This window comes from Lynx canadensis, chromosome C1 (assembly GCF_007474595.2).
Source record: "Lynx canadensis isolate LIC74 chromosome C1, mLynCan4.pri.v2, whole genome shotgun sequence".
Lineage (NCBI taxonomy): Eukaryota > Metazoa > Chordata > Mammalia > Carnivora > Felidae > Lynx > Lynx canadensis.
This window is the reverse complement of record NC_044310.1, coordinates 149,621,812-149,649,405: the sequence shown is the minus strand read 5'-3', so window position 1 is coordinate 149,649,405 and position 27,594 is coordinate 149,621,812. Positions and strand designations below refer to the sequence as shown.

General features: G+C 38.4%; 1 pseudogene; it reads left to right on the top strand.

Moving 5' to 3' along the window:
• The first annotated feature begins 3,435 nt into the window (after nt 1-3,435).
• On the top strand, nt 3,436-4,428 carry LOC115519860 (annotated as a pseudogene).
• Nucleotides 4,429-27,594: the final 23,166 nt, after the last annotated feature.

Genomic DNA, 27,594 nt, shown 5'->3' with positions numbered 1-27,594 from the left:
TTTATATTGAGAGAGACAGAGAACATGTGTGGTAGAGGGGCAGAGAGAGGGGAAGAGAGAATCCCAAGCAGGTTCCTTGCTGTTAGCACAGAGCCAGACACGAGACTTGATCTTGCGAACCATGCGATCATGACCTGAACCAAAAACCAAGAGTTGGACAGTCAACCAACTGAGCCACCAGGTGCCCCGCCTACTGTCTAGCATTAAGCAAAATGACATGGTTCCTACACTTATGAAGATTTCAAATATCAAACAAATAACCACCCAGATGAATATATGGTTACAAATTTTGATTCGTGCAATAAAGGAAAATTTGTCTAAGAGAGAAATTAATGGGGTTAGAGGCTAATTTAGATGGGAAGAGGGATCAGGGAAAGGGTTTTGAGGGCTGTGGGGAGAAGTATAGCCCAGAGGAGAAGCTGGCACAGGATCGGGGGCAGGGGATTAGGACCATGCCAGGCAGAGGGGGAAATATCTTCAAAAGACCCTGAGGAAAAAAGGGACTTAGTGTATTTGAAAAACAGAAGGAAGGCCAGTGTGGTTAGAATCCAGTGACAGGGAAGAGAGGTGTGAAATGCAGCTGGAAATGTGGACAGGAGACAGATCTCAGGACTTTGCAGGTCACACTAAGGTTTTTGGATTTTATTCCAAATATATTAGGAAAGCATTAGAGGATTTTAGGAAGAAAAATGACATGATTATCAGATACTAAGCCAATGAGGAAGTTAGGAGAGTGGTTTCTTATTTTCCTTCCATGTGTAACATTTTCCCATACATTATACTGCTATTTTTATCATTCTTTGTATAATCACTTTTTAAAACATTTTTCCTTCTCCTATCCAGATTCATGCAGTAGTATTTGCATTCTTCTGAATTGGGCTTATTAAAATTCATCATTGGTTTATTTTTATTCTTTCTTAGGTCCCTGTTTTTTCATTTGCCTATGCTCTAAAAGATGCAGAAAAACAGAGTGATTCATTCAAGAAAAAGAAATGGTTATTTAATGTACCACAATTTAAGACCAATGCCCAGTCTTCCTTCTTATACAACTATTATCAGCCTTGTTTTGTGATTTCATAGGGCTGCTACAAACTACAAACTTCTAGATTCATCACCGGCCTCACAGCCCCAAAGAGAGATGAAAAAGAGGGGTGCAGTGGGATTCTTGCAGCTCTAGCCCTGCTGTGGTTCCCGCATCCCAATTTGGATCTTGGCCCTTCACTCCTGGTGGTGACGTACTCTGGCCTGATGATTTCTGTGGCCTCGTTAGACTTCTGTTCCCAGGCTTTCTCTATAGGCCTAGGCAGGAGCCTCGATGCTGGCCTAAGGATCTCTGCTTCAAGCCTTGAGATTTTGGGGATATGTTTTTTATATTTTTAATATCTTTATATTTATATCCAGTCATCGTGAGTCTAGGAAAATAAGGAAAATTTTACTGAGAGAGCAATTAAAAGGGATAGAGGAATCAATTCAGATTGAAAGAAGGATCAGGGAAAGCATTTTGAGGACTGAGTACCCCCTTCAGGGGGCTGGAAAGAAGTATTGCTCACTTCCTTGTACCAGCACTGTGCTAGGTACTGGGATTCAAGAATAATTTGCCTGAGAGCATCAGGGAAGGATTCACATAAAGATATCTCTTTAGCTGAGACTTGAGGCATGAGCAGAGGTAACCAGGTGAGTACGACATGGAAGGAGATTTCAGGGTGGAAGAATAGCGTGGGTACAAGTATGTAGATGAGAAAGCACAGCCTGTTGTGGAACTGTGATGTGTGAGCATCGGCGTGGAAGGTTCAAGAAACAGAGCATCAAGATGTGAGACTGGAGAGCTGAACAGCACCTTGATATGGAAGGCCTTGCATGCTGTAGGTGATGGAGAGCAATTAAAAGATTTTAAGCAGGAGAATGAAATGAGAAAATCTGCATATCAGAATGAACTTTCTGAAAGTAATGTGGAAGAAAGACTTGAGGGTGTGAGCCTAGAAGCAAGGAGGGCAGTTTTTGAAGTAGTCTACAGAAGCGTTGGTGAAAAACTGAACTTGAGTTATGGTGGTAAGATTCAAGTTATTGAGGACAGCAAAATGGACACACCTTGGGGAATAATTAGATACGGAGTGTGAATGACAGTCAGGGGTCAAGGATACATCCTCAGTTGGCAGTTGGTGCCATCGAATGATGCTAATCACCATGTTAAGCAATAAAGGGAGAAGAGCAAGTTTGGTAGGAAAGATGATGAGTTCATTTTCAGACATGCTGAGTCAACTAATTTGAATGTTGAGTCAACTAAAGTTGACTTTAGTCCTAACCCACTTCTATTTCACTGTGGTTTGTTGTTGTTTGTTTGTTTTTACTGGATGTAAAGGCTAAGAGTAAAAGAGACTAGTAAAAAAGAAAGAGATCAGTAAATAAAGACCTAGGATATAAAAGCAAGCAATCACACTGCTATGATACTCATGGCTGGCCATTCATTTCACAAATATTCACAGAACACATACAATCTATAGAAATTCTATAGAAATTACATAGGTCACTAAGCTATATATATGAAGCATAAGCTTAAAATATAATAGAAATAGAATGCTAGCATTCAGTTAGGTATCATACAGGGCTACAAAGTGCCAAAAACAAAATGCACAAGTGGCAAATACCCTTATAATTGACTACTTATGAAATCTAGTAGTCATAATATTATTTAAGTGATTAAACATTTCATCACTCATGGTGGGACATCCTATAATGTTGTTTCCTGTTGTGACACAATATGAAATAAATAGCAACATCTAAAAAGCATTCTTGCCAAAAAAATTTAACTTGAATTTAATCAAGCCTTTATGCCTAACTTCCAGATAATAAAATAATGAAGGAAGTTTAGAAATAAGTCCAGCAGCAGCAAAAAGAAAAAAAAAATCAGAAAAAAATCTAGAATGTGGAAAATTCTAGAAGACAACTTTTGGATCTCAAAAAGCCAATGTCATAGACGGGAAAAAAAAAAAGCCCTGGAAGTGTTCTAGATTAAGAGAAGCTAAAAAAGACATAATAATCAAATGAAATGATTTAACATTGCATTACTTTGAAGAAATCCTATAAAAAGTATTTTGGAGACAAGGCAATGTTAATATGGACTGGAGTATTATATGATATTAGGGAGTTATCATTAGTTTTCTTAAGTGATAATGGTGTTGAGGTTGATAGAATACTTATTTTTAGGAGACGTTTGTCAAAGAATTTAAAGGCTGTGGTATTCAGAATCAAGAAAACAGAACTTGCGACCCCAGTGAGAGTCCACCCCGTGAGCATAAGCCCCTACCCCTGGCCACCCCAGCGCCTCAGCTGCTACGCCTCAGTCTACACCATCACCAGTTCACTGAATGACCACCCGGCTGTGTTCCTCGTAGACAACGGCTACAGCAGGTGCTAAGGCCTGCTTCACAGGTGATGATGCTCCCCCCAAGCCTTCCCCTACATCGTGGGGTGCCCCAGGGCATGATGGTGGACATGGGCCAAAAGGACTCCTACATGGGCGATGAGGTCCAGAGCAAGAGGGGCACCCTGACCCTGAAGTACCCCATCGAGCATGGTATCTTCACCCACTGGGACGACATAGAGAAGATCTGGCACCACACTTTCCACAATGAGCTACACGTGGCCCCCGAGGAGCACCCCATGCTGCTGACCGAGGTCCCCCTGAACCCTAGAGCCAACCGTGAGAGGAGACCCAGATCATGTTGGAGACCTTCAACACCCCAGTCACGTATATGTGGCCATCCAGACCGTGCTATTCTTGCACGCGTCTGGCTGTACCCCGGCATCCTGGTGGACTCCAAGTGACTGGGTCCCCTATACCCATACTGCACCCATCTACAAGGGCTACGCCCTCCCCTAGACTTCTCGCCCTGGACTTCGAGCAGGACACGGCCACCGCGGCCTCCAGCTCCTCCCTGGAGAAGAGCGATGTAGGAGCTGCTAGACCCGCGGGTCATCACCACTGGCAACGAGACTGTCCACTGCCCCAAGGCGCTCTTCCAACCTTCCTTCCTGGACATGCAGTCCTGTGGCATGCACGAAATTATTTTCAACTCCATCAAGAAACGTGACGGCCACATCCTCAAGGACCTCTACGCCGAAAGGGTGCAGTCTGGTGGCACCACCATGTACTCTGACGTCGCTAATGGAATGCAGATCCCCGCCCTGGCAACCTGTGCAATGAAGCTCGAAATCATGGCACCGCCTGAGCGCAAGCACTCCACATGGATCGGTGGCTCCATCCTGGCCCCTACTGCCCACCTTCCAGTAGACATGGGTCAGGAAGCAGGATTATGCCGAGTCCGGCCCCTCCATCGGCCACCGCAGAGGCAGTTAGGCGGACTGTTGTTAGTTTTGTGCCTTACACCCTTTCTTGACAAAACCTAACTTGCGAAGAAAACAAGATGATACTGGCATGGCTTTATTTGCCTTGGTTTTGTTTATGTTGTGTGTTTTGTCCTTTGGTTTTTAGTGTTGGGGGTGCGGGTGGAGCTTGACTCAGGATTTTAAAACTGAAACAGTGAAGGGGACAGCAGTTGGTTGGAGCGAGCATCCCCCAAGTTCTACAATGTGGCTGGGGACTTTGAATGTATGCTGTTCTTTTTTTTAATAGTCATTCCAAATATCGTGGGATGCGTTATTACAGGAAGTCCCCGTGCCTTCCCCCAAAAACACCCCATTTCTCCCTAAGGAGAAGGGCCAGTCCTTGCCTGAGTCCACACAGGGGAAGGTGATAGCATTGCATTTGTATAAATTAGATAGTCCAAAATGTTTTAATCTTCATCTTAATACTTGTTCTTTTTGTTTTATTTTGGATGGTCTGCCATCATGGCTCTCCTCCTTGCCCTCTCAACCTGAGATATATAAAGGCTTTTGGTTTCCCTGGGAGTGGAGTTGAGGCATGGAGGCAGCCAGGTTTTAGGTATACACTGACATGAGACCAATTGGATAAAGTGCACACCTTAAAGGGGGGAAAAAAAGAAAAGGAAAAGGAAAAGAAAAGAAAAGAGAAAAAGAAAATAGAACCCACAAGAGAGTTCATAAGAGGAGATTCAATACAGGGAACTGGTTAAAAAGGTGTTGGAAGAGTTAAAAGGGCAAACGGTAAAAAGAGGCAGTCCAGGGATTAACAAAGGCAGAAAGCTCTTGAGTTTGAGGAACAATGGGAGGAAGTGGTGTTATCACAGCCCCAGAGCCAAGGCTGTTCAGGAATTGACAGGAGCTCTCCAGTGGAAGATTGGACCATGGAGAAAGGGGCTGTTTGACAGAAATAGACAAAGACGCTGCCAAAGACACTTCCCAAAACACAGCAAGGGAAGTAGAAATATCCTGTCTTCTTCTCTCTTTTTTACCATCTTATCTCCAGCCAATGCTTCCCATTGGCCAAAACCTAAACAGAACCCAGTCGCCAGAGAGAGAATGGGAAACGTAGTTTGCAGGCACTGGCTCTATGAGATACAGAACAATTCAAAGGAAAAGCAAGGAAGAGATAAAGCAGGCAAATGACTGGTCCCACGGGGGTATTGTCATGACGCTTGCAACTTACTTGCAAGTAGTTCAGATAATAAAATGCATACATATAAATACACATAAAACAAATAAGTTGAAGTGTTGAATATGGGTTGGTATATGGATGTTCGTTTTAACTATTCCTTCCATTTTTCTATACACTTGATATTTTTTCAGAATAAAAAGGTAAAAAATCCATTCTAATACTATATGAAAGAGAGGATAAGAATCTGATACAAGGTCATGGCCATGGGAATGGAGAGAGAAAATACTCTAAATGAATTTGACAAAGTTTCTCATTAAATCCTTGTAAACAAGATGGAAAAATGTGGACCAGCGCAACATTTATCATCTGTTTTTCCACCACTACACACTTGAGAGTTGAGTTTTCTATTTGTCACTCTCCCAAGGACATATCCACTATTATTCTCATGCTAGCTCTAACCCCTACCATATTTATCATACTCAAGAAAGTTTGACAAAGTGGCAGTGAATGAGAGTGGCTTTAATTTGGTGGTAATCTTTAATCCACTCTATTTTTTTAAGAAGCAAATTAGTTATGAAACACCTCACAGTTGATTACAACACACCAGTATGTTGTGACATTAGAGTTGAGAAATCTTCAGCTAGAAAAATAGTATAATTATGAAGCCACATACGTCGTTGAGTACTACTATCAAAAGTTGTTGATTAATGGATAGATGTTGACCTGGAGGTGGCTTTGCATGATGCATCAGAGGGTCTGTCTTACTTTGGCCCTGTCTGGTATTACCTTTATGTGAGTATCTTGGATGAGATTTAGAAAAGAAGCTGATGCTGATGACTCGAAACCTAGTGTGAGAATGAATGTATCAGATACCAGCTCAGGATCCAAAAATATCTAGATCAATCAGGGTGGTAAGCCAATATAAACTGATACAATGGAAATATGCAACCAGCCTTTCACTTGAGTCCAGAAAAGCCAACTCATTATGAGATGTTTTCTATATGCAACTAAAGAGCTTGAGGCCATTCCCTAGTTCTGCCATCAGTTCCCTGTATAACTTGAAGTATAAACTTCAGCAAGCACCTTGAATCTTAAGAGTTACTTCCTGCATCAGTAAAAGGGAGTCATAATAATAGCTAACTCATAGTAACTTAAGTGAGCTAATGTATGGAGAGCAGCTGAATATCCCTGGCACAGAGTAACAGAGAAAAATGTTAGTTGTTATTAGTATCGTGGGGGGGGGGGGGGAAACTGGTAGCAGTATTACCTAGTAAATAGTTGTGGGAAAGATTTAGTAGTTGATAAAACATTCGATAGGTTTCAGTTGTAGAACAGAGTTACCAAAAGGCTTTATTTAATTAGAATCCCCTGCTTGAAATGAGGCTGATAGAAATTCTGACTGACTGTGTTCTGCTCAGGCTGCAACTTGGAGCAGGGGTTTGAGATTGGGTGCCATAGTCACAAACTATCATAAACACATTGGAGTCTGTTCAACAGACCTGGAATGCAGGAGCTGTTGACAGAATTGGAGGTGTCAGTCTGCCTTTGGAAGTGTAATGCCTGTAGAATAGAATTTGGAACTTGTTTTGTGTGCCCCCTCCCACTGATTTTCCCAGAACCAATTAGTAAAAATTACCGTGACGTAGATTCAGAGTCCATATAATGAAAATCTTCCTTGTGATCAGAGTTAGGGAGATGTGCTAAGTTCCCTGTCCTCACAATGATAAGGCATTATACAACCACTTGGCGTGGATATAATGGGATTCAAATCCAAAATGGGCGATTGGATTAGACGTCTTGTAACATTGACCCTCAGAAACCCTGAGAGTTTATCTAATGCAGTCTGAGGATTCTAGATTTGTTTTTTAATTACATACTTAACCGCTTCCCAAACTGCTGCCTCTTGAGCTCTTATTGGGTTTTTTTTTAGGCTTTGGGCCAAAGGTCTGTACTTTTTTCCCCACCACCAAATAGGTTAAATACTCTGGGTGTTCATTTTTTAGGAAATGAAGTTGAAATGATTAAACAGGAAATATGCACTTAGCTCCTAATGTTAGCTGCCTCAAAACAAAATCAATTCCATTTCAAATGGAATGCTATTGGAGAGCTATTCAGAAATCTGTTAATACGAAAGAAATATTGAAGGTGAACACATCAGGGACAGGAAATGAGAAACTTAAAGATATCTTTAATGCTAAAAGGCACTCTGTCTTTCCTGTCCTCAAAACCTTGAACAAATCTTTAAAATGCTCTGTTCATTTGAGGCATAAATATGTTGGGCTAAAAGACAATGACACCTGGATTTAAAAAAAAAAAAAATTCCTCTGCTAGATCTTCTATGGAAAGTTAGAAATTTAAATTCTGAAGATGCCCAAATTACTAACCAGAACGGACTCCATGAGTATGTAGTGGGAGAAGAAGAAACAAAAACAAAAACAGAAAAATTCTGCTGGCTCTGGCACCTTTATGTGAGCAAGCTGATTGCTCATATCCCACACAGCCTCAGTTTTTAAAGAATAAACATTCTTTTTAAGCCTGAGAAGTAGCATATTCGCACATTATATGGAGCAATGTCTCGTTTCCTTCTCAATAACCAGCTCTGCCGCTTGGCCAAGGGAACATTTTCTAATTCTGTCAGTGCAATCAAGCGGTTTCCACCGATTGGTAGGGGGTTTTCAAGTTGGTATCATACAACTGCACCTAGGTTTGTGGGTCTTATTCAATAACAGAAAAACATGTTCAGAATCACTAACCTCTGGTCAAAGATGAAGACAAAAGCATGAAATCTAAATCGAATGTATTCTATCTTTACTCTGCATCAAGTTTTTGTTTTGCCGACAGGAAAAAACTAAAGTCGAATAAATATTATAAAGGGTTATCTTGAGGAGGGGGAAATCTTTAATCTTGAAGTTGAATTGGACTATTCTTTCAAATTTTCAAACATGGACTACTTTAACATAGCTTCCAGAAACCAGTAATAAATGAAACTGACAACTAGCCAACTTTTGTCTTGCAGTAGTTTAAACTATGATGGTCTTTTATGAGAAATGGATTCTTTGTTTTCCAGGGCTTGCATTTTTCACCTCTAGATCCAAAACTCTGTAGTTCACCACATCCTGGACCAAATGTCCCAGCTTCCTGCTTAGAAAGTATCTATGCCTTCAGTTCCACATGCCTTCATAAGGAGTTGAGACATGCTTCCCCTACTCTCTTATTAAGGATATGGGAGGTTTTGTTTTATTTTAACTAGAAATTCTATGAGAGGTGAGGTGGAAACAGTAAAGAACAAGAGTGTAGCAATATTAATAGAAATAAGGTAGTTTATATCATCAAGTAGATCTACTTTTTAGAATTTTTGTCTTTCTGAATACTGCTGTACACAATCCTGAGAAATAAGTATTGGCCAGTATCTGTTAGACTGAATAATTTCTCTATGGCATTATTGTAACAGAGAAAATTTTGAAAACAGACAAGTGAACAACAAAGACATTCATCTAGATTATTTTTACCAAGTGTGTAGAATAGCACTGAACATTTTAGAGGCCACCTCGAAAACTCTTCCTACCTCTTTGAGAGTCAGCTTCAACTTTAAGGCAATACCACTGAGAGAAAAATGTTTATTCTGAAATGGGTGGTTAACAGCTTCATCTTTTTCTTTATCTTGTACATCAGCAGGTTTCTTTGACAGCAAATTATGGATGTGGGCAAAGTGGACACAATGCAAGGCAGAATAAAGAAAAGACATTTTCCTCTCCCTAGAATACTTTGCCGGTAAAGTGCTGTTAAGAATTTTACCTGCTTCAGGTCATGATCTCACAGTTCGTGGGTTCGAGCCCCACATCGGGCTCTGTGCTGATAGTTCAGAGCCTGGAGCCTGCTTCAGATTCTGTGTCTCCTTCTCTCTCTTCTCTTCCCCTGCTACGCTCTGTTGCACTCTGTCTCTCAAAAATAAATAAATGTAAAAAAATATATAAATAAACAAAGAGAAAGAAAGAAAGAAAGAAAGAAGAAAGAAAGAAAGAAAGAAAGAAAGAAAGAAAGAAAGAAAGAAAGAATTTTGCCTGCTTATTAACTTACCCTAGACTTCCCTGTCAGTATCACTCAAAAAAAAAAAAACCTACTTAAAAATATATTGAATGAAAAACAACTTATAATTCCCAAAGGTGACCATCCATAGAGTTAAAACAACCTACTCTTGTAAAGAAAAAGTCTTTTATTTATCTCAGTCCTACATGATTTGCAATAGAGTGGACACCCAATATATATTTGTGGAACAAATCAATGTGGAAAAAACAGAAGAAAATGATAGAAGGGACAAACATGGAAATACCACATCAGGAGAGACTTTAAAAACCTTGAATTTTCGGGGCGCCTGGGTGGCTCAGTTGGTTAAGCGTCCGACTTCAACTCAGGTCATGATCTCGCGGTCCGTGAGTTTGAGCCCCGTGTCGGGCTCTGGGCTGATGGCTCAGAGCCTGGAGCCTGCTTGGATTCTGTGTCTCCCTCTCTCTCTGCCCCTCCCCCATTCATGCTCTGTCTCTCTCTGTCTCAAAAATAAATAAACGTTAAAAAAATTTTTTTTAAAAAAACCTTGAATTTTCAAAACGAGGGATCTTGTAGATGCCTGCAATGATTAGAAAAAAAGCAAAGAGCTATCCTAATCCCACATCATTGTATTTAGTAGGTTTTCTGAATTCTCTTTGAGTAAATGCCTAATAAGCAAATACTCTCCTGTGTATAGTCATTATGCACAATCCATACTTACAAGCTGCATGACCTGAGACAAGAAACTTAACCTTTCCACAACTCTTTTTCTTCATCTGCAAAGTGGGAATGAGTAGTGTAGCAAAGTTAAGCGATTTGTATTCATAAATCAAGTAGAACTGAGTCTGGCATGTGTTAAGCATACCATAATTATTAGTTACGATTGCGATTATCATCCTCCTCCTCAGCGGATTCATTAGATGCAGAAAAAGTACTAAATTATTTTTAAAAGATTTTGAGAATCAGATCATTTGGTAAAAATGGTTTTAATCTGTGTTAAACTCAAATACATAATAATGGAAAGGGAGGCAAAATCCTCCTCTCCTTAAGAACAGAGTGTGTGCGGCATTTAGCTTTTATCTCCAATTGCATCTCCATAACTCTCTTCCGGTCACAGGTCTGCGGCAGTCAAGACGTTTGTGCAATGTATGTAAGAACCAATACACAATAGGGCATATTCTACCCCGACCTTGAGTTGACCTCACCCAAATTTTGCTCATGTGGCTTTACTTTTATATACCTTCTGCAGCAAAGTCAAGAATTTCAGTTCCATGTAAGAGACTGCTGAGTCAGTCTTCTCAGCCGTAATGAGAAAAGGGGAACCCGAGAGCTGGAAATAGAAAAGGAAGGTAAAGTATGTGGCAGAACTGGAGTAGAGAGTTTTGCAATAAAGATTTTTTGCAAAGAAGAAAAGAATGTTGAGAGAAAGTAGACCCGTGCTTGGAGTTACACACGCATATCTACAAAGGAAAGCAAATGGGAAACTAGTAAAGGTGATAGCAGACTTCATGAGCTTTGGCATGAATAAAGCCCCCTGTTAACATTTGCTGACCCTTTACCATGCACCACACAGATCAGACCATTTAATCCTTCTTCATGGCAAGGCTTTTGGAGTGGTACTGTTAGCCTCATTCTATAGATAAAGATGCTGAGTCATACAAAGTCTTAAAATGTGCAGAGGTCATGGCTAGCAAATGGCAAAGACAGAATTTGAACCCAGGCAGTCTGACTCCAGGGACTGTGGGCTTAAACAGTACAACACTATCCTTGTGACTAAATATATATAATTCTCTGTACGGGGGCAGAGTGTGAGATGTACCTCATTAGCTTTGCCAAAAAGTTTAAATCAAAGCTAAGTAAAGGTTTTTGCAAGCTGAGATTTCCGGTTATTCTTTATCTCTGGACCCAGAATGAGGAGAAAAAAATAAAAACTGAGTCAAAAATTAGAAAGTCATGGACTATTTGAAAAAAAGACAAAGAGCAGGAAAGGAAGGAAGGAAAGAAGGAAGGAAGGAAGGAAGGAAGGAAGGAAGGAAGGAAGGAAGGAAGGAAGCCTTTGTATAAAGACTATCCACAACAAAGGCAAACAAACTTAACAAGGGTCTTATTGAAAGTTTAAAGAAGATTCTAAAGATTTTCTTAAAATATCTTAAGTCAGTTAACGGAAACCAATTGCACACTACTCCATTTACACACTGTAGCTGTGGTTTGCATTTGCCCATGATCTATACTTCTTTTCTGAAGTGAGCCCCTTGATATCCCTCTGAGAAATCACCCTCCCCCACCATCTCAGGGCAAACTGCACTCTGAGCTTAGAACCATGGACCAGATCTGGCCATTAAAAGTTCTGCATCCCTCTTATCAATGTGTATGGGGAGTCTACCAACCACAGGATTTTTATCGGAATTACTGGGAAAGAGAAGGGTTCTTCCTAGAGACTGCTAAACCAATGTATTCCAGGCCTGGCCTTGGTGGTGACCATCTTTTTGCACTACTGGGCAAGCCCTGTCTGAAACCATGACAACGCATGGGACATCAGGGAAGACATATGGGAGGAACACAGATTCCTGAAGTTCTTATGTGTGCACCTGGATCCAACCGAGCCCACCAACTTGATTTTTCAATTATGTAGGCCAACTAAGAAAAAATGTTTTAAGTCAAGTCAGCTTGGTTTGGCTATCTGCCACTTACAGCAGAGAGAACGCAGACTGAAATACTAACATGAGACATGCAAAATGCCCAATGATAATCCCTTTATTTAGCCCGATATCTTTATCATCTTTATTTGTGTTCACGGAAAGAATGCGTAATAGTTTCACACAGGACTTTAATCTTCCAACCCCTTTATTCCTTTAAGTTCTAAAATTTATTGCCTCTAAATTCTCCTTCTATGATGTTTTTAGGAACCTACACCTCACAAATTGGGTGGACTCTCATATAACATGTTGAGTATTTACTCAAACAGCTGTTTTATTAAGGTGTTATTACTAAGTGCAAGAGGTCAAAGACTTTGTTAAAAACTTAATATTATAAAATTCCTTAAGCATTTCACTAGATTACTTAGAAAATTTCTCTTAAAAAATTAACATACCAGGGCACTTGGGTGGCTCAGTGGGTTGAGTGTCTGACTTCAGGTCATGACCTCACAGTTCATAAGTTCAAGTCCCACATAGGACTTGCTGCTGTTAGCACAGAGCCCACTTTGATCCTCTGTCCCCCTCTCTCTCTGCCCCACCCCCACTCATGCTCTCTCTCTCCCTCTCTCTCTCTCTCCCTCAAAAATAAAAAAGATAAATAAATAAATAAATAACCCAAGAAATCTGAAATTAATGAATGTAGCTAAAAAAGTGGCCTCCAAATTTTACTGTGCATAAGAATCATGTAGGAAACTTGATGAATTGAACATTCCGGGGTTCCATCCTCAAAAATACCCATAAGGAAATTGGAGCATGAAATTTAAAAGTCTATGTCTTCACTAAGCTCTTAAAATGACTCTGATGTGAGTAGTTTCAGCCCAGCCTTGAGGAACTCTTAAAATTCTCATTGGACATCAGTGAAGATGTTACTTTAAGTTTATAAATTATGAATCTATGTCTCCAAAAGAGTCAAGGATCATTAAGGATAAACTTGAAAATTTGCCTAATTTTACTTCCTTCTAGTCTGGTCAGCATTAAACGACATAATGCATATAAAGAATTTCATCTAGTTAGCATGTGCTGAGAGCAATCTTTTTAACATGCTTATTATAATGGAACTAAAGGACAACAGATTTGTTCATCTTGAAATATTTAGAGTCCAGCTCTCTTCTCTCTCTAAAAATGTTAAGGTCCAAAAAGGTTAAATACTGTGCTGATTTTTAAGCTTTTGTCTCTTGGTACCAAACCTGGGAATCTCAAATCAGAGGAAAACATATACCACATTTGTGTGTGCTTCTCTGACCCATTTACCCAACAGCTTCTAAGCTTGCAAATTTTGAGTGGGCTCAGAGTAAGAAAAATCTCTGTAGCAAGTCCAGTCTGCAGTGTAAGCTGCTTTGTCTCTTGAGCTATAGAAGAAAGACAGGCAGAAGCAGACTCATTTCACCCAAGACCATCAGAAGAAGACCCACCGGACGCCAAAAATTTCTGGCTGCCTCTCAGGTCTTTACATGTTTCTGGTCTTTAACTCTTGGGTTATTTTTTTCTTTCTTATTTCATTTAAGGTCCTAAATAGTTCACAGGCATCCCTGGCCTTTAATCACAATATTCTTAAGATCCTTACCCATGACGGTCAACAGATAGAGGATTGATTATTTGGACACTGGCAAAGTTGAATAATCCATACCCAAGTTAAGGGGAAATATCATGTGATTATAAATGGACTATGAGACATCTCTTCATGGCTCAGATTTGGAAGTCTAGTATTTTGTTTTTGAAGTACCGTGTAAGCTTTAATATTAATCCTTTTCTTAGTATTTGTCTGTGTTGCAGAAGCCAAACATGTGATCTCCAGAGTCTTGATTGTTGCTGTACAGCTGCTGCCATGTAATGTAATTCAACTAGCAATCTCCAACAAAGAGAACAAGAAGGCCTGACAATTAAAGAGATGAAAACAACTACCGTTCAAAATGCAGTCCACAACACAATAATGCCCTCTCAAAAAACAGTGCAGCTCTAGATTGACCACATCCTCAGAAGATAATGTTCCATCAGTCCATCTTTCAGAAAGGGAGTCTAATGAAGTAAAAAGCAAAACACAAGAAACAAACAAAAACAAAAACCCCAGATGGTAGCTGTAAGGAGATATCTGAAAATTGAAGCAGAGAACACAATTTGCAAAACTATACCAGGACTCACAAAACAGATGAACTATCCTAAACCATAACATACAACAAAAGCACTTTAAACTCATACTATTTTAGAACCTGGGTGGCTCAGTTGTAACCAACTGAAGTGGCCGACTTCAGCTCAGGTCATGATCTTATGGTTCGTGAGGTCAAGCCCCACGACAGGCTCTGTGCTGACAGCTCGGAGTCTGGAGCTTGTTTCGGATTCTGTGTCTCCCTCTTTCTCTCTCTCCCCCTCCCCTTCTTGTGCTCTGTCTCTCAAAAATAAATAAATGTCAAACTTACCCTATTTTAACATATCTCATTTAGATCCCTGTGTTCCAAGATAAGATCACTGTTGAGGGGCATCTGGGTGGCTCAGTGGGTTAAGCATCTGACTTTGGCTCAGGTCATGATCTTGCAGTCTGTGAGTTCAAGCCCCGTGTCGGGCTCTGTGCTGACAGCTGGGAGCCTGGAGCCTGCTTCAGATTTTATGTTTCCCTCTCTCTTCCCCTCCCCTGCTCACGCTCTATCTCTCTGTCTCTCTAAAAACTAAATAAACATTAAAAAAAAAAGACCACTGTTGAAATGGTCCAACGGTAACTGCATGGATTCCTGTATTAAAGATAAGACCACTGTCGGCAACTTGACTGGTTTACAAATTCTTAACTAATCACTGATAAGATCATTCAATGGCTAACTCCAACTTCAAAACTTATAAAACCTCCGTGATTCACCCATTGTAATACACTCCATGGCTTCCTAAGGTGTGTGTTCTCCCTTGCAGGAACAAGCTAATAAACTTAACTTTATGCTTGTGATGATCAATGGCTGGTGGGATATAACCAAGAACCCATCACTGAGAAATGACTGGATAGACAGAACACTAAAATGACCTACTGAAGAAGATTCAGTTGCAGCACCAGTTATGAGACAATAATCTGAAATGTTTGCTTTGTCCCTAATAGACTACAGTACAAGCTTTGAATCAGTGACCATAAGGTGCTAGATCTCCCATAGCCAGAATAGATGGGTCCAGGAATCATGAAGGGGTAGAAGTGGGAGTGGCTCCTTCCAGTATTATACCCACCCAGATTATTTGATTCCTGTTATCCCAATTTTGAGCTCTACAGGTTTGGAAGTCTTAGAGGAATGCTTCCACAAAAGGGACACAACAACGACTCTGCTGAACTAGAAGTTTGAGACTACTCCCTGGCAATTTTGAATTCCTTATAGTATTGTGTCAACAGTGAAAGAGAAGGGGCACTTATCAACTGGAGTGATTGATCCTGATCACCAAAGGGGAGTTGCTCTTACAAAATGGGGGCAGGAAGGACAATGTATGGAACCCAGGTATTCTTTCAGGTGCCCCCTAGTCTGTCCATTTCCAATAGCAAAAGATATGGGAAAATTATAACAACTAGAGAAACGATGACCACTAAAGATTCAGACCCTTTAATAATAAATATTTGAGTCACCCGACCAGTTAAAGAATTTAGGCCTGTTCAAGTGCTGGCTGAGGGAAAAGAAAACATGAAATGTTTCATGGAAGAAGGAAGTTATAGATATCACTACAGCCTGCTGAAACTAGAACTATAACAACTATGTGTATTTTCTCCCTTGCTTGTTACATAAATATAAATAAATATATATTACATGATATATTATTACAATGTTGCATTATTTTATTACCTTTTGTATTATGCATATTTGCATATATTGACCTCTTTTTTCCTTATTATTTTGAAAAGATTATTGGTAGTGATTGATTTTAAAATTTAGTCAGATTGCAGAATATTTGTATGGAAGTGAGAATGAATCTCAAGACTAATCAATATCACCTAGAGATAGACACCATGATCATCTCCTTATGTTAAATATTAGATGTTAGGATATTACTTAATTTGACTCTTGTGCCTTTATATCTCCCCTTTTTGAGCAATGGTGAAAACAACTTCCTTTTTAGGGGGGTAGTTGCATACATTTGTTATTGTTGCTGTATGGAAATTCAAATACGTTTAGAAGGTGTATATCCCACGTAGCCCCAAATTTGGGCAGTGCCCATTCTCCAGCGATTGCCCCTTACCTCCAAATCTACCCTTCTGTACTCTGCTTTGGAAACCTGTCAATAAAAATCTGCAAACTTTATTCCTCCTTTGCCAGCTGGCTCTTTGATAGGCTGTATTGATAGAAGACACTGCAGGGAGACAGGTAAGGCCAGAGGGGAGAGGATGGATTCCTCCTGTTTGCTTGCTGTTCTCGGCCATGTTACCGCAACAACTGCCCTTTACCTTGGCTGCAGCAGTTGGTGCTTCTCTGTCTTTTTCTGGCACTCCTGGAACCAACCTCATAACGCCCCCTCAAACATACCAACTCTAGAGGCGCCTGAGTGGCTCAGTTGGGTAAGTGTCTGACTCTTGGTTTCAGCTCAGGTCATGATCTCAGGGTTTGTGAATTCAAGCCCCACCAGCACTGCTGGTGTGGAGCCTGCTTAGAATCCTTTTTCTCTCCCTCCCTCTCTCTGCCCCTACCTGCTTGCTCTCTCTCCCTCTCAAAATAAATAAATAAACTTATAAAAACCAAAACATACCAGCTCTAGACAGGTAGTGCCATCTCTTTAGAGGCTTGAATTCCACCCCCCCAGGGTCTCTATTCATTTTTTTAGATTCTGATCATTCCAAACTCTTCCCTTTATTCTTCCTGGAATAGTAGCTCTTCTTACCAAGGTTGCCTCTATCTCCCTTTTTGCTCTTTGATTCTTTAGCAACCATTTTGCAAAGGTCCTAGATTAATTTCTCCCTGTTATGACCCAACAATAGCACTACTAGGAATTTATCCAAAGGATACAGGAGTGCTGATTCATAAGGGCACATGTACTGCAATATTTATAGCAGCACTTTCAACAATAGCCAAATTATGGAAAGAGCCTAAATGTCCATCAACTGATGAATGGATAAGGAAGATGTGGTTTATACATACAATTGAATACTACTTGGCAATGAGAAAGAATGAAATCCTGCCATTTGCACCACGTGGATGGAACTGGAGGGTATTATGCTGAGTGAAATAAGTCAGTCAGAGAAAGACAGATATCAGATGTTTTCACTCATATGTGGATCTTGAGAAACTTAACAGAAGACCATGGGGGAAAGGAAGGGGGGGAAATAGTTACAAACAGAGAGGGAGGGAGGCAAACCATAAGAGACTCTTAAATACAGAGAACAAACTGAGGGTTGATGGGGGAGAGGGGAGAGGGGATAATGGGTGATGGGCATTGAGGAGGGCACTTGGGATGAGCACTGGGTGTTGCATGTAAGCGATACATCACAGGAATCTACCCCCAAAACCAAGAGCACACTATATACACTGTATGTTAGCCAACTTGACAATAAATTATGTTTAAAAAAATTATCCCTGTTAAAATAACTGGTCTTTTTTCCTGACTGGACACTAAGAAATGCAAATGTAAACAACACTATTGGCTTAAGATGGCATTTAACACACAGGGTTCACCTATTAAGCTGAGAATTCCAGTACTAATAACATTTCACTTTTATAATACAGGTCAACAACATCCTCATTCAAAGTTTTCAGAGCCAGAAATGTTTCAGAATTTGGAATATTTCAGATTTTAGAAAGGCAATGTGTGTATACATTAAATTGTGTAGTAGCTGCAATGAGATATGGACTAGTCCCTCATTATTAAACACTTAAACAATAGTCTTTCAAATCAGGTCAAGTTTTGCCACCAAATGAGTTTAAACACACACGTGCGCGCGCGCGCACACACACACACACACACACACACAAACTTGTGGTTTTCAGAGCTTTTTAATTTTGAATTATAATAAAGCATTTTGAACTTATATTAGGAAATACTACCAAAGGACTAATCAAAGGACCAATTTTTGTTTTTTAATCTAAGATTGAATTAAAGTGCTTTCAGGAAAACTCTGAGTAAATCTGAGTAAGGAAGTAATATCTGACTTAAACATAAGCAGAAACAACAGAGAAAGCTTTGAACAGACCCCTCTGGTAATCTTCAGGAAATATTGCCCCCATTTACCTGAGAGTCAATGAATCAGTTCTCTGGCAGGAGGGAAAATCTACTCTGATAGCAAATCACGAGGAGTTTGTATTTGAGACTGGGTTAATGAAGTTTCTTGTAAAATTCACACAGTGAAACTCTCTCAGAGGAATTGTGACAGCAATCCACAGAACATGTTCTAACATGCCAATCTGTTATTTTGGTTTTTTATGCATTGCAATATTAACCAGAAAATAAAACCACACACATATAAATACATTCTTGATAATTTAAATACATCAAGGTAACTGCAAGAAGAACAAAGAAAAGAAACAGGTAAAAATGACTGTTCTTGAGAAGTGGGACTGAGGGAATTGGAAGTAGGGAAGGGGCAGAGGAATTTTTGTTTAGGCTTCTCTGTCTTATTTGATTTGTAACTTGGTGAATTAATATTTAATTAGTATTTAATTATTAAATAAATAATTATTTAATAATTATTTAATTACTGCCCTAAAATGTACAAATTTAAAATGAAACACGTCCCTATAAATTGTGAATAACAGTGCTTAATTTATACTTTATAAAACATAAATATACAACTTTCTCGTTTCTGAACAGCAACTTAGAATTTGATTAATAAAAGTGATTTAAATCAAGTTGACTCAACCTCTAGCTTCAGATGACCTAGTAAAGACACTTCTACCCCTGCTCTCTTCCCGAAAACCAACCTAAACAACAAAACAATGATAAAAACAGAGACTAAAACTTCATCTCCAATGAAGCTGGAAAATAATCACAACGTCAAACAGCAAACTATGAAAACCAGCTGCCAAAAGACAGCAGATCCTGGACCAAATTGAAAGATAGAGGCTGGGAGGAAAGCCACCAAACTAACATCTTTTGCAGCAAACCCAATTCCCCAAATGCAGCCTGTCGCCGTGACGGGCTCAATCAGTGATCCCTAGGTTGGATCAGCAAGGTCTTGGAGTGTGCCCAGGAATATCCCTGAAGCCTTCTCTAACCTGCTAGCAGTACAAGATGTGGAGCTAAGTGAGAAGCACTGGGATGTGACATGTAACCAAGAAGTCTGCTCATGTGATCAGATGGAGAATACATGATAATAAGCAATCAGAGTTTGTAGCAGATAATCACTGAATTATTTATTTATATATATAAACACTTACTTCTTACATTTTGTCCAGAACTGTGCAGGGTATCTTAGGAAACTTTGATCTACTTAATTCTGATAGTTCTATGAGATAGGCAGGTACTGTTACCATCACTATCCCTCTATTACAAGTAAGGACACTGAAGCACCGAGAGGTTAAGTGTCTTGCCCAGGGCCACAGCTGGTGAATGACAGAGCCTGAATTCAAACCCAACGTGGTTATAAGCATGAACCACCAAGTTATAGTCCCTCTTTGAAGGGAAATACGAGTGAATAAAAAAATGGAGGAAGGAAACATCATCACACACAAAAACTTGGTCATTATTGAAAAGAAAGCTGACCTGCTCACCAAAGGAGGGTACAGAGAATGCTACAAACACTGGGGAGAGACAGGCCCGCAGGTGGAGCCCTAACAGAAAGTGCTAGAAAGTGCTCTGAGACATTCAGAGGTTCCATAAACTCTACAATACTTCACGTCATTCCTACCTTAGCTTAGTCTGCTAAAGGTGAAACTGTCCGCTGCTTCAGCTCATCCTCTGGGCCCCTTTCCTCCAAATTATTGAGGTCGAGCTCATTGTGACTGGACTATCCTCCTTTAGAGATGAGTTATAATCAGAACTTAACTGTGCAACCAGTGAAGAGAAAAGGAATAAAACAAAACAAAATAATTAGCCTGCAGAGAGACATGTAGAGTGAACAGCTAAAAGAAAATAAAACCAATACAGAAAATAAACAAGAAAAAAAAGTAGACAGTGCTTAAAATACAGTCAAAGGTATGGTGGAAAAGGAAATCCAAATCATACACACACACATAAACGCATATGTCCTGTATCATACAGGACTTCACTGTGAGCCATAGAGAAATCACACTTAACCAGAGACCCATTAATGCCTGTGGGCCAGCATGCTAAGAAAAGAGATTCCAAAAAATTCTACAATTTCTTGAATTACTTGCTACCTCAGCTTAGTCCCCTGACTCTTTCACTCACATTTCTGTCCAAAATGGCTTATTTAGGAAGACTGCCCCATATTTAGAAATCAGTAATTTTCAAAAACAAAATCAAGTTAGAATATTTACAAAAATAATTCAAGGAAAAGAGCTAACAAAAAACAGATGAAGAACATCCACATGAATTTTTGCCATAGAAAAAGCTAGAGTTCTCCATTAAGAGAACTTAGAAGAAAACAATGGTCTTTGTGCAACAAGAAGTCAAAACAGACAGCTAACATTTACTAAGTGATTAAGTCCTGGGCACTAAGTGAACTATTTAAACGTAAATAATTGAAAATATACTTCTGTGAGAGTCCAGGCAGTAATAACAATAAAATCACCTAAAGGATTAAAAAGAATTTTTTCTCCAAATTTTTATTTGAGTTACAGTTAGTTAACATACAGCGTAATATTAGTTTCAGGTGTAGAATTTAGTGATTCACTTACAACACCCAGTGCTCATCACAAGTGCCCTCCTCAATATCCACCACCTACTTAACCCATCCCCACACCCACCTTCACTCCAGTAAGGATACCTTTGGATTTCTCCACAGTAGTCCTTAATTCTAGAGAACAACAGAAGAATGTCTGCAAAGACCATAAGAGAAATATCCAACCAAACATTCACTCATGTATAAGAATAGCAGCTATTTTCAAACATGAATGAATTTAGGAATATAGTTCATCTGAATCTTCTTAAATCAATTTAAAGAAGAACTTTACTAACCAAGAGACAAATAGAGAAAATGTGGCTAAAGTACTGGCAGTGCTCTTTAAATTAACTTAGATGTAGAACTAAGACTAAACAATGGGGTTACAAAATAAAATGTAAATGTTAAGAACCAAGAGAATATAGAAATAATAATATTACTCAGAAAATCTACAAGTCGATAGGTAGAGATGGAATCAGTTTTCATGGAAAGGGGACATGGTTAATTATTCTGTTTAAAAACCAATGAAGTTAACAGATAATATCTTACTCAGCGATGAACAATTGAATGCTTTCCTCCTAAGATTGGGAACAAAACAAAGAAGTCCACTTTCACCACAACTATGCAATATTGTGTTAAAGGTTCTAGTCAAAGCAATAAAGGAAAAGATATATAAGACATACAAATTAGAAAAGAAAAAGTAAAGCTATTTTTATTCCCAGTCTATATTACCCTTATAATCATCAAATAAACTCAAAACTATTAATCATTGATGAGAGAAATCAAAGACATAATAAATGGTTAGATATTCTATCTTCATGGATGAGCAGATTCAGTATCATTAAGATGTCAGTTCTACCAAAACTAATCTGCAGAGGGGCGCCTGGGTGGCGCAGTCGGTTAAGCGTCCGACTTCAGCCAGGTCACGATCTCGCGGTCCGTGAGTTCGAGCCCCGCGTCGGGCTCTGGGCTGATGGCTCAGAGCCTGGAGCCTGTTTCCCATTCTGTGTCTCCCTCTCTCTCTGCCCCTCGCCCGTTCATGCTCTGTCTCTCTCTGTCCCAAAAATAAATAAACGTTGAAAAAAAAAATTAAAAAAAAAAATTAAAAAAAAAAAAAAACTAATCTGCAGAGTCAATGCAATTCCCAATCAAAATCCTAAAAGATATTTTTGTTGAAACCAACAAGTTGAGTGTAAAATTTATATGAAAAACCAAAAGCTTTAGAGTAACCAAAATGATTTTGAAAAAAGAAAAACAAAGTCAAAGGACTCATATTCCCTGATTCTAAGACTTATTATAAAGGTATTATAATCCAGAAAGCATTATATTGGCAAAAGGATAGACATATAGATAATAGAACAAAAAGTTCAGAAATAGACCCATGTATCTACAGTCAAATATTGACAAAGTAATTCAATGGACAAAAGATAGTCTTTTCAAAAAATGGTGCTAGGATCGGGCATCTGTATGTTGAAGACAAAAACAAAAATAAACAAAAACCAAAAACTAGCCTTGATCCACATCTCCAATCTATGCAGTCAGTTAAGCATCCAACTCTTGAATTCAGCTCGGGTCATGATCTCACAGTTCATTAGTTTGAGCCCTGCATTGGGCTCTGTGCCCACAGCATGGAGCCTGCTTAGGATTCTCTCTCTCATCTCTCTCTCTCTCTCTCTCTCTCTCTCTCCCTCTCTCTCTCTCTCTTATAAATAAATAAACATTAAAAAAAGAAATTAATGCAAAATCTGAGATCTAAATGGAAAACTTAAAACTATAAAACTTCTAGAAGAAAATATGAGAGAACCTTAGGCTAACAAGTGTTTCTAGATAGCATACTAAAAGCACAAACCAGGGGCGCCTGGGTGGCGCAGTCGGTTAAGCGTCCGACTTCAGCCAGGTCACGATCTCGCGGTCCGTGAGTTCGAGCCCCGCGTCGGGCTCTGGGCTGATGGCTCAGAACCTGGAGCCTGCTTCCGATTCTGTGTCTCCCTCTCTCTCTGCCCCTCCCCCGTTCATGCTCTGTCTCTCTCTGTCCCAAAAATAAATAAACGTTGAAAAAAAAATTTAAAAAAAAAATAAAATAAAATAAAAGCACAAACCACAAAAGAAAAAAAATGGTACGTTGGATCAATATCTCATACCATATACAAAAGATTAATCTGAATCTTTCACCTAAATGTAAATCTAAAGTTATTGACAAAGAGTCTTTGCTGGACCAAACTTTTGTCAGGCACCCTCTCCTAGGCCTATCTGTGCTTTTTTTTTTTTTTTTTTTTATAAAACCCAGTTTTAGCTACAAAGTCATTCTAACCAGAACCTCCCCCCTCCATATCTGAATATCTGATCACTCTTTTTTTTTTTTTTTTTAATTTTTTTTTTTCAACGTTTATTTATTTTTGGGACAGAGAGAGACAGAGCATGAACGGGGGAGGGGCAGAGAGAGAGGGAGACACAGAATCGGAAACAGGCTCCAGGCCCCGAGCCATCAGCCCAGAGCCATCAGCCCAGAGCCTGACGCGGGGCTCGAACTCACGGAGCGCGAGATCGTGACCTGGCTGAAGTCGGACGCTTAACCGACTGCGCCACCCAGGCGCCCCATTATCTGATCACTCTTGATGTTTGATCAAGTTCCCCATCCTCCAACATCTCACAGGTGATGTGATCATTCTGATTTGTCTTCAGCAAGAATTCTATTAGATGGGTTTAGCCAGAATCTCCCTTACCTCTAATATTTCCTCTTAGGAATTTTCTATCCACAGAATCCTTCTCCTTGCCTGACTTGTTCTATACTGAGGATCATTACAATAGTCCTGAGTGAAATCTGTTTTTACCACTTAAACTACTGTCCAGCTCCCGTATTTCTTTGACACTATGAAACTATTAGGGGAAAAAAAGAAAAGAAAATCTTTATGATATTGGGCTACCAAAGATATCTTAAATAAGACATAAATAAAAAATGATAAATCGGACTAGTACCCAGAATATATAAAGATTCCCAAAATAAAGTAATAAGAAAACAAAGAACCCGATTAAAAAAATTGAGATTTAAATAGACACTTTGCCAAAGAAAAAATCCAAACGGCAAACAAATAAATGAACTTATTAGTCGTTAGGGAAATTCAAATGAAAGCCTCATGATATACTATCAAACACCTACTAGAATGGCTAAAATTTTTAAAGGTGACAATACCAAGAGGTAACAATGAATCAAAGCAACTGAGTCTCTCATATATCTCTGTTGGAAATATAAAGTAGTATGGCTACTTTGGAAAACAGTTTGACAGTCTCTTATAAGGTTAAACAAACTCAACAATCCACTACTAGGTATTTATTCAAGAAAAATGAAAAACATATGTCCACACAAACACTTCTACACAAATGTTTAAAGCAGCTTTATTCATAATCCTTAAATTCTGGAAATGTCCCATATGTTGACCTGGGAATGGAGAAACAACTTGTGACATATCCATACTTAGCCATGTAAGAGAAAAACTGCTGACACATTCAACAACATAGATAAATCTCAAAATTATTACACTAAGTGAAAGAAGGCAGACACTAATGATTGTATAATGAATTACTCAATTTATATGACATTCCTGAAAAGCGAAATTGTAAGGATGAAAATCAGATCAGTGGCTACCAGAGGCTGGGATGGGGTAAGAGGTTGGTTACAAAGGCCTGCAGGGAGGCTTTACAGTGTAAAGTAAATATTCTACCATATGTTAATGATGATGGTGTTTATACTACTGTATATATGTGTCAAAACTCATAGAACTATACACCTGAAAAGGATGAATTTTGCTATATACCTAAAGGGTAAATTATACCTCAATAAAATCTAATGTTCAAAAGACACTAATTTATAAATCATGTAAATTACAGTTATAAAGACGAATTAAAGAAAATATAATTAATTAAAATTAGGACTTGGCCAACAGGTGTGTAGAAATACACACACAAAAAAAATTTTTTTATTTATAAGAGGGAGGCAATATCTAGTGTCAAAAATAGAAAAATTAAAAAAAAATACAAGCTTGGGTAATCACCTGGGTGGCTCAGTTGAGTGCCCAACTCTTGATTTCCACTCAGGTCATGATCCCAGGATCATGGGATCAAGCCCCACATTGGGGTCCGTGCTACTTAAGATTCTCTCCAATTCTTAAGATTGGAGCCTACTTAAGATTCTCTCTCTCTCTCTGTCATACTCTATTTCTCTGTCCCTCTAACCCTCTCCCCCACCTCTAAAATAATTTTAAGAATAAAAGAAATTTTTTAATCAGTTTAAAAAACACCACCTTATAAATTTTCTGTTATCAGAAGTAAAACACACATACACATTTGATAGTAAAAGTATAGATAATTTAGCAAAATAAAAAATAAAGAACAACAGAAATCATAAAAGATAAAAGAGAACTAACAGCTAACCATATGTGCACAACAATATACGTAAGTGGAATAAAGCCACATATTAAAAGAAAAAAATTTTCAGGTTGGTTTAGAAAATTAAACTCAACTATTTGAGTATGCAAGAGATACATTTAAAACAAGGTTAAATACTCAACATATATATGAGAAAATTAATTTTAAAAGACTAATAGAGTGATTACATTATTAAGATCAAACAAAATTGAATTCACAGCAAAAAGCATGAAATAAGACAAATAAGTTCACTTCATAATGATAAAAGAGTCTATTTTAATGAAGGTCCATCATGGATCATTAATGCCAAACATCCTAGCCTGAAAATTCCTAAGAAAAACTGCATAAGGTACAGGGAGAAATAGAGAGAAATATAGAAGTAATGGAGAAAGTTCACTCATTCTCCTGACCCCCGAGAGATCAAGAAAACAGTAAAAAAGGTAAAGATATAGGATCAAATTATACAATTTATAAAAGCTCTCTAAAATTTTAATCTCTCTAAAATATATCATAGTCTTCACCCTGAAAACAAATAATACTCCATCTTTAAGTACCCAAAGACTATTCACACACAAAAAAAATTCATTTGAGGAACCACAAAATACTGTGAATACATTACAATAAATAAGAATAGTATAGATCATATTGTCAAATTTAATAAAAGTAGACTTGATCTTTTAATAGAAAACAAAATTCCCAGCTGCTTAAAAATTGAAACTATTTAAAAAGTTGACTTACTGGCAATCGAAACTGAAATTGAAAGATATTTAGAAAATGATATTAATGAAAACACTACGCATTAAAATCCATGTGTTATGGCTTTGAAGAACAATTCAGAGACTTCATCAAGTTATCAAACAAAAAAAATGAAAATAAATGAGTTCATATTTAAAATAAGAAGAAAAAGAATAAGAAAATAAATCTAAGGAAAGCAGAAAAAAAGAAATTAAAGACAAAATCACATATTAATGATTTTGAAACAAAAAATATAAATGAAATAAACATAAATAATACTTGAAAAATATCAGCAAAATGAATAAAATGGTAGTTTGTCTCCTTTTTTAAAGGATGTATAAGACAATCATAAACACAAAATCGGTGCTTAAATGGGTTAAAAGGAAACCAAAATAATCATAAGAAATACTTTGCATAAAATTATGCAAATACACTTGAAAATCTAGATAAAATAAATCAGTTTCTGAAGAAATATACATTACCAGAACTGACCCTAAAAAAGATTCTTTTAAGACAAACAGACCATTTACTGGTAAAGATATTGAGAAGATTATTAAAGATTAACCCCTTACAAAAGCACCAGGCTCCATCAGTCTAACGACTTCATTCAAAACATCTAGGAACATATTATTTCAATCCTAAGTGGTACCTAACCATGGAGACAGAAAGAAAAAATGAGACTGACGTTGAATCTAACAATAAAGCAGAAGAAGGGAAACTTCATACCAATATAGAATTAATAACAATACAGGAAAGCCATAATATAAGCAAATAAACAGATTAATACATGATGATCAAATGAGGGTCATTCTTGGGATGCAAGGGATAGTTCAAAATTAGAATATCTGTTAATTTATTATCATGATATTAATAAGTTAAAGATAAATCCTATCTAATCATTTGAATGCAAAGTTGAATGTCCTTCCCTGGTTTAAAAGTTATATATATATATATATATATATATTCACATATATGTACATATGTGTTCATATATGTGTACATATAAATATACGGGCATGTATTATATATGAGTATGCCTACATATATTGCATGTACATACATGACAAAAATCTGGCATCACACATAATGAAGATTCATTAGAATTATTTCCATTACCGTAAGAAACAAGATGGATAATGACAGTCTGCATGAGAAGTGTTGGAGCGAGCTGTCACGGGGAGCCCAGCGACAGCTGGTTATAGTAAGAACAGCGTCAGAAGGCGAAGGACATGATTTCGGTGCCAGCCAGTACCTGTGTCCCACACAAGGACAATGTCGTAATGGGGCAGCAGAAACAGCTTGGCAGGATCAGGAAATTAGCTACATACAGGTGACAAGACAAATAAGTAAATACTCTAAGGATAATGGGAGACAGGGTTCTCACTCATGGAAGGGAGAATACAAACGTGGAAAAAAAGAAACAAGAATGCATCCTGCGCTACCGAATTGGAATTGAA